Source organism: Bufo bufo, chromosome 1 (genome assembly GCF_905171765.1).
Source record: "Bufo bufo chromosome 1, aBufBuf1.1, whole genome shotgun sequence".
NCBI lineage: Eukaryota > Metazoa > Chordata > Amphibia > Anura > Bufonidae > Bufo > Bufo bufo.
The window spans coordinates 376225692-376234051 of record NC_053389.1 but is presented as its reverse complement, the minus strand read 5'-3'; positions in this window follow the sequence as shown (position 1 = coordinate 376234051).

The following is an 8360-nucleotide window of genomic DNA, read 5'->3' as shown; positions in this document are numbered from 1 at the left end:
TGATAAGTCACCATTTTTTGGTGCATATGGGTTTCATCCGCAGTTTGGGACTTTCTCGGGAGAGGGGTCTTCTGGTTTACCTGATGAAGACAGATTCTCCTCGTCTTTGTCATCTATTTGGCAAAAGATTCAGGATAATCTAAAGAGCATGAGTGAGAGATATAGGCGTGTGGCAGATAAGAGACGTGTGCCTGGTCCGGACCTGAATGTTGGTGATCTGGTGTGGTTGTCTACCAAGAATATCAAATTGAAGGTTCCCTCCTGGAAGTTGGGTCCTAGGTTTATTGGGCCTTACAAGATCCTGTCTGTCATCAATCCTGTTGCCTACCGTCTTGATCTTCATCAGACTTGGAAGATCCATAATGTTTTTCATAAGTCCTTATTGAAACCTTATGTTCAACCTATTGTACCCTCGCCTTTGCCTACTCCTCCGATTATGGTTGATGGAAATCTTGAATTTCAGGTCTCTAGGATTGTGGATTCTCGTCTTGTCCGCGGTTCCCTCCAGTACCTCGTTCATTGGGAGGGTTATGGTCCTGAGGAGAGGATGTGGGTCCCAGTGACGGACATTAAGGCCTCTCGTCTCATCAGGGCTTTCCATAGGTCCCATCCTGAGAAGGTGGGCTCTGAGTGTCCGGAGTCCACTCGTAGAGGGAGGGGTACTGTCACAGCCAGACAGATGAGAAGCTCTGACAGGAGCCTTTCAGATCCTCCTCCTTGAATTTCTTTGTTTTGGTTGAGTTCCTCATCTCGTTAGTCTATCTCAGCTGTCATGCAGTTGAACTGATTGCTGCCCTTTAAGTTCCTCCCCAGAATGCAGTAGTGTGCGGCTTATACAACTTCCTGGAGTGTGTGTGCATGCTGTTCCTAGTTCTCAGTCCACAGTCCCCAGTCCCCAGTCGTCTGCAAGATAAGTGCTGTTTATGTATTTATGATTTTCTGTTTTCTGGATCCAGGTGACCCTGACTCCCTCCGTGTCTGTGTGGGGAGCCGGTGGTCGTATCCCCTCACTATTGTAGGGTCTTCAGGTGTAAGATAGTCGAGGTACGTGGATATGCGCCCATCCACCTTTGGGGTGGTCGCATAGGCTGAGCAATAAGGGAGAGCGGCAGGTCTCATGCAGGGGTCTCCCTTTTGTTCCTTAGTTGTGGATCCAGTGAGTCATTGTTTATATTGTATTGTCTTGTTTCCTGTACACCATCCGTGACAGAGGCGTATCGTCATCGTCCTGCGTTTCCCCCCAGCCACGCACCAGTGATGGGCCCGAGCTGCGTTGGGTGCCACCCCGCTGTGAACATGCTTCATCCTCATCCTCCTCCACCTCCTCCTCATCCTCGTCCTCCTCGTCCTCCAGTAGTGGGCCCTGTCTGGCCACATTTGTACCTGGCTTATGGTGTTGCAAAAAACCTCCCTCTGAGTCACTTCGAATAGACTGGCCTGAAAGTGCTAAAAATGACCCCTCTTCCTCCTCCTCCTCCTCCTGGGCCACCTCCTCTTCCATCATCGCCCTAAGTGTTTTCTCAAGGAGACATAGAAGTGGTATTGTAACGCTGATAACGGCATCATCGCCACTGGCCATGTTGGTGGAGTACTCGAAACAGCGCAACAGGGCACACAGGTCTCGCATGGAGGCCCAGTCATTGGTGGTGAAGTGGTGCTGTTCCGCAGTGCGACTGACCCGTGCGTGCTGCAGCTGAAACTCCACTATGGCCTGCTGCTGCTCGCACAGTCTGTCCAGCATGTGCAAGGTGGAGTTCCACCTGGTGGGCACGTCGCATATGAGGCGGTGAGCGGGAAGGCCGAAGTTACGCTGTAGCGCAGACAGGCGAGCAGCGGCAGGATGTGAACGCCGGAAGCGCGAACAGACGGCCCGCACTTAATGCAGCAGCTCTGACATGTCGGGGTAGTTGCGAATGAACTTCTGCACCACCAAATTCAGCACATGCGCCAGGCAAGGGATGTGCGTCAAATCGGCTAGTCCCAGAGCTGCAACGAGATTTCGCCCATTATCGCACACCACCAGGCCGGGCTTGAGGCTCACCGGCAGCAACCACTCGTCGGTCTGTTGTTCTATACCCCACCACAACTCCTGTGCGGTGTGGGGCCTGTCCCCCAAACATATGAGTTTCAGAATGGCCTGCTGACGTTTACCCCGGGCTGTGCTGAAGTTGGTGGTGAAGGTGTGTGGCTGACTGGATGAGCAGGTGGAAGAAGAGGAGGAGGAAGCTGAGTAGGAGGAGGAGGAGACAGGAGGCAAAGAATGTTGCCCTGCGATCCTTGGCGGCGGAAGGACGTGCGCCAAACAGATCTCCGCCTGGGGCCCAGCTGCCACTACATTTACCCAGTGGGCAGTTAGGGAGATATAGCGTCCCTGGCCGTGCTTACTGGTCCACGTATCTGTGGTTATGATTTTATCAGATACTTGGTTGTGCAGGGAAGGCACGGCTCTCTTGGAGAAGTAGTGCCGGCTGGGAACAACATACTGTGGGACAGCAAGCGACATGAGCTGTTTGAAGCTGTCTGTGTCCACCAGCCTAAATGACAGATTTTATAGGCCAGTAGTTTAGAAATGCTGGCATTCAGGGCCAGGGATAGAGGGTGGCTAGGTGGGAATTTACGCTTTCTCTCAAATGTTTGTGAGATGGAGAGCTGAACGCTGCCGTGTGACATGGTTGAGATGCTTGGTGACGCAGGTGGTGGTGTTGGTGGTACATCCCATGTTTGCTGGGCGGCAGGTGCCAACGTTCCTCCAGAGGCGGAGGAAGAGGCCAAGGCGGCGGCAGCAGCAGAAGAGGCCGAGGCGGCAGCAGCAGAAGAGGTAGCAGGGGGAGCCTGAGTGACTTCGTTGTTTTTAAGGTGTTTACTCCACTGCAGTTCATGCTTTGCATGCAGGTGCCTAGTCATGCAGGTTGTGCTAAGGTTCAGAACGTTAATGCCTCGCTTCAGGCTCTGATGGCACAGCGTGTAAACCACTCGGGTCTTGTCGTCAGCACATTGTTTGAAGAAGTGCCATGCCAGGGAACTCCTTGAAGCTGCCTTTGGGGTGCTCGGTCCCAGATGGCGGCGGTCAGTAGCAGGCGGAGTCTCTTGGCGGCGGGTGTTCTGCTTTTGCCCACTGCTCCCTCTTTGTCTTTTGCTATGCTGTTGGCTCGGTCTCACCACTGCCTCTTCCTCCGAACTGTGAAAATCAGTGGCACGACCTTCATTCCATGTGGGGTCTAGGACCTCATCGTCCCCTGCATCGTCTTCATCCCTGACCTCCTGTTCAGTCTGCACACTGCAGAAAGACGCAGCAGTTGGAACCTGTGTTTCGTCATCATCAGAGACGTGCTGAGGTGGTATTCCCATGTCCTCATCATCAGGAAACATAAGTGGTTGTGCGTTAGTGCATTCTATGTGTTCCACCGCTGGGGAAGGTCTAGGTGGATGCCCTTGGGAAACCCTGCCAGCAGAGTCTTCAAACAGCATAAGAGACTGCTGCATAACTTGAGGCTCAGACAGTTTCCCTGATAAGCATGGGGGTGATGTGACAGACTGATGGGCTTGGTTTTCATGCGCCATCTGTGCGCTTTCTGCAGAAGACTGGGTGGGAGATAATGTGAACGTGCTGGATACACTGTCGGCCACCCAATTGACTAATGCCTGTACCTGCTCAGGCCTTACCATCCTTAGAACGGCATTGGGCCCCACCAAATATGGCTGTAAATTCTGGCGGCTACTGGGACATGAGGTAGTTGGTACACTAGGACGTGTGGCTGTGGCAGAACGGCCACGTCCTCTCCCAGCAACAGAGGGTCCACTAACACCACCACGACCATGTCCGCGTCCCTTACTAGATGTTTTCCTCATTGTTACCGTTCACCACAATAAGAAAAATATTATTTGGCCCAATGTATTGAATTCAAATTCCGGCCTTTTTTTATAGACACCTAACACTATCTGGCTATCTATTTAGGTACCGTATTACACTAATACATGCACAGCAGTAATGACAGATTTAGCTGAATATAAATTTGAGGCCTATTATTTAGGCGCTGGGTGACAGGTATACGTTTACGGACAGAATTAGACTTGGATCTGCACAGTAGCGTGTGTGTGAAGTTATTGAGAATTACCCTATCAGCACCTTGAATCTAATATACCCTTTTAGGGATAGATTTAAAGTAGGCCTGATACAGCAGAAACCACTAATTTAGAGAATTGCAAAATTGGGAATTGTATTTCAACCCAGAACAAAAACTGTGCTTTGACGGACACTAAATAACTTGACCAGCTAAAGCAATAATGACAGATTTGGATGAATTAGGCGCTGGGTGACAGGTATACGTTTACACACAGAATTAGACTTGGAATTGCACAGTAGCGTGTGTGTGAAGTTATTGAGAATAACTTGGTGACAGGCTCAGCTTGCCCCTGATGTAGTATATGGCCAAAAAATAACCACACTATTGATGGTTAAATGCACTTTGTGACAGGCTCAGCTTGCCCCTGATGTAGTATATGGCCAAAAAATAACCACACTATTGATGGTTAAATGCACTTGGTGACAGGCTCAGCTTGCCCCTGATGTAGTATATGGCCAAAAAATAACCACACTATTGATGGTTAAATGTACTTGGTGGCAACTTGTGCTGGCGCTCAACAAGACACAAAATGGCCGCCGATCAACCCAGAAAAAAGTGAATGAATAACGCTCTGGGCAGCCTAAAAACAGTGAGCAATTGAATAGCAGCAGTTCAATGATCCACAGCTGTAGATCGATCACTGAATGAAGTCTTTTGGAGGAGTTAATCACTGCCTAATCTCGCCCTAACGTCGCAGCTGCAACCTCTCCCTACACTTGTAACAGCAGAGTGACGTGCAGCGCTACGTGACCCAAGCTTATATAGAGGCTGGGTCACATGCTGCACTGGCCAATCACAGCCATGCCAATAGTAGGCATGGCTGTGACGGCCTCTTGGGGCAAGTAGTATGACGCTTGTTGATTGGCTGCTTTGCAGCCTTTCAAAAAGCGCCAAGAAAGCGCCGAACACAGACTTTTACGAAAATGTTCGGGTCCGTGTCACGGACACCCCAAAATTCAGTACGAACCCGAACTATACAGTTCGGGTTCGCTCATCCCTATATAGAAGCATAGAATGTGTCGGCAGATAAGAACCATTTGGCCCATCTAGTCTGCCCAATATACGGAATACTATGAATAGCCGCTGGCCCTATCTTATATGAAGGATGGCCTTTTGCCTATCCCATGCATGCTTAAACTCCTTCACTGTATTTGCAGCTACCACTTCTGCAGGAAGGCTATTCCTTGCATCCACTACTCTTTCAGTAAAGTAATACTTCCTGATATTACTTTTAAACCTTTGCCCCTCTAATTTAAAACTGTCCTCTTGTAGCAGTTTTTCTTCTTTTAAATATTCTCTCCTCTTTTACCTTGTTGATTTTCTTTATGTATTTAAACGTTTCTATCATATCCCCTGTCTCGTCTTTCTTCGAAGCTATACATGTTAAGGTCCTTTAATCTTTCCTGGTAAGTTTTATCCTGCAATCCGTGTACTAGTTTAGTAGCTCTTCTCTGAACTCTCTCCAAAGTATCAATATCCTTCTGGAGATATGGTCTCCAGTACTGCGCACAATACTCCCAATGAGGTCTCACCAGTGCTCTGTAGAGTGGCATGAGCACCTCCCTGTTTCTACTGGTAATGCCTCTCCCTATACACCCAAGCATTCTGCTAGCATTTCCTGCTGCTCTCTGACATTGTCTGCCTACCTTTAAGTCTTCTGAAATAATGACCCCTAAATCCCTTTCCTCAGATACTGAGGTTAGGACTGTATCACTGATTTTATATTCTGCTCCTGGGTTTTTACACCCCAGGTGCATTATCTTGCACTTATCAACATTAAATTTTAGTTGCTAGATTTTTGACCATTCCTCTAGTTTTCCTAAATCCTTTTCCATTTGGTGTATCCCTCCAGGAACATCAACCCTGTTACAAATCTTTGTGTCATCAGCAAAAAAAACACACCTTACCATCAAGGCCTTCTGCAATTTCGCTGATAAAGATATTAATCAATATGGGTCCCAGAACAGATCCCTGAGGTACCCCATTGGTAACAAGACCATGGTCTGAATATACTCCATTGACTACAACCCTCTGTTGTCTGTCCCTCAGCCACTGCCTAATCCATTCAACAATATGGAAGTCCAAGCCCAAAGACTGCAATTTATTGATAAGCCTTCTATGTGGGACAGGATCAAAAGCCTTACTAAAGTCTAGATAAACTAGGTCTACTGCACCTCCGCCATCTATAATTTTAGTCACCCAATCAAAAAAAATCAATATGCTGTTTTACATCTTTCAATCCATGGGATTTTAGATGTCCCACAATCCTCTCCTTAAGTATGGTTTCCATTAATTTCCCCACTATTGGATGTCAGGCTTACTGGCCTATAGTTGCCCGATTCCTCCCCACTACCTTTCTTGTGAATGGGCACAACATTTGCTAATTTCCAATCTTCTGGGACGACTCCTGTTACCAGTGATTGGTTAAATAAATCTGTTAATGGTTTTGCTAGTTCACAGATGAGCTCTTTTAATAGCTTTGGGTGTATCCCATCAGGCCCCTGTGACTTATTTGTATTAATTTTAGACAGCTGACTTAGAACCTCTTCCTCTGTAAAGACACATGCATCAAAAGATTCATTAGTCTTCCATCCTAACTGAGGTCCTTTTCCTTCATTTTCCTATGTAAAAACTGAACAGAAGTATTCATTGAGGCAGTCAGCTAGTTCTTTATCTTCTTCCATATACCTTCCTTCTTATGTTTTTAATTTGGTAATTCCTTGTTTTTGTTTCCTTTTTTCATTTATGTATCTGAAGAATGTCTTATCGCCTTTTTTCACTGACTGAGCTAATTTCTCTTCTGCCTGTGCTTTAGAAGCTCTTATAACTTGTTTGGCCTCTCTCTGCCTAATCTTATAAATTTGCCTGTTATCCTCGTTTTTAAAAAAAATAATTACTAAATGCTATCTTTTTGTTTTTAATGATTTTGGCCATTTCTGCTGAGTACCACAGTGGTCTCTTCTTTTTTTTGCTTTTACTGACAAGCCTAATGCAATTTTATGTTGCCTTCAATAGTGCCACCTTTAAGTAGTCCCATTTCTCCTGGACTCTTAAAACTGTTCCAATCTGATAGGGACTTGTATACCACTAATCTAACTTTAAAAAAGTCAGGTTTTTCTCAAATCTAAAACTTTTGTTTTTGTGTGGTGTGAATCAGTCATTGTACTTATAGTAAACCACACTGACTGGTGATCACTAGATCCCAAGCTTTCCCCTACAGTAATATCAGATACTAAATTCCCATTTGTGAATACTAAATCTAAAATGGCCTCCTTCCGGGTTGGCTCCTCAACTACTTGCTGTAGAGATAATCCCAGTAGGGAATCTAGAATATCTGTACTCCTGGCAGAACTAGCTATTTTGGTTTTCAAGTTTAAATCCGGAAGATTAAAGTCTCCCATAATGATAACTTCCCCCTTCAATGTCATTTTAGCTATTTTCTCAACTAGTAGATCATCTAATTCTTTGACTTGGCTAGGTGGTATATATATATATATATATATATATATCTCACACCTACACAAGTTACCTTATGATTATCAAGCTGCAAGGTAACCCAAACTGACTCTAAATTGGTCTCGCTAACTTGTATTAAATTAGATTTTATGCTATCTTTCACATACAGGGCCATCCCTCCCCCTTCTTGCCTTCTCTGTCTTTCCTATATAGAGAGAACCCTGGTATGGTTATATCCCAGTCATTACTCCCATTGAACCACGTCTCAGTAACAGCCACTAAATCTATATATTACGTCCCTTAATTCCTCTCTAATAGAAGGAACCAGATCCTTTGCCATATTTGTAGTACATTTTTTGCAGAGTTTTTTTTAGTAATTTTACTGAACATAACAAGTTTTTGGAGTAGGTTTAGCTCTCTGAGCCCCATCCTCATCACTGTACATGCATACAGGAAGAGAGGAAGACAGAGGTACAAGGGGGTTAGCATACAGTACAGACAAAAAGTTTGGACACACCTTCTCATTCAAAGAGTTTTCTTTATTTTCATGACTATGAAAATTGTAGATTCACACTGAAGGCATCAAAACTATGAATTAACACATGTGGAATTATATACATAACAAACAAGTGTGAAACAACTGAAAATATGTCATATTCTAGGTTCTTTAAAGTAGCCACCTTTTGCTGTGATTACTGCTTTGCACACTCTTGGCATTTTCTTGATGAGCTTCTAGAGGAAGTCCCCGGAAATGGTTTTCACTTCACAGGTGTGCCCTGT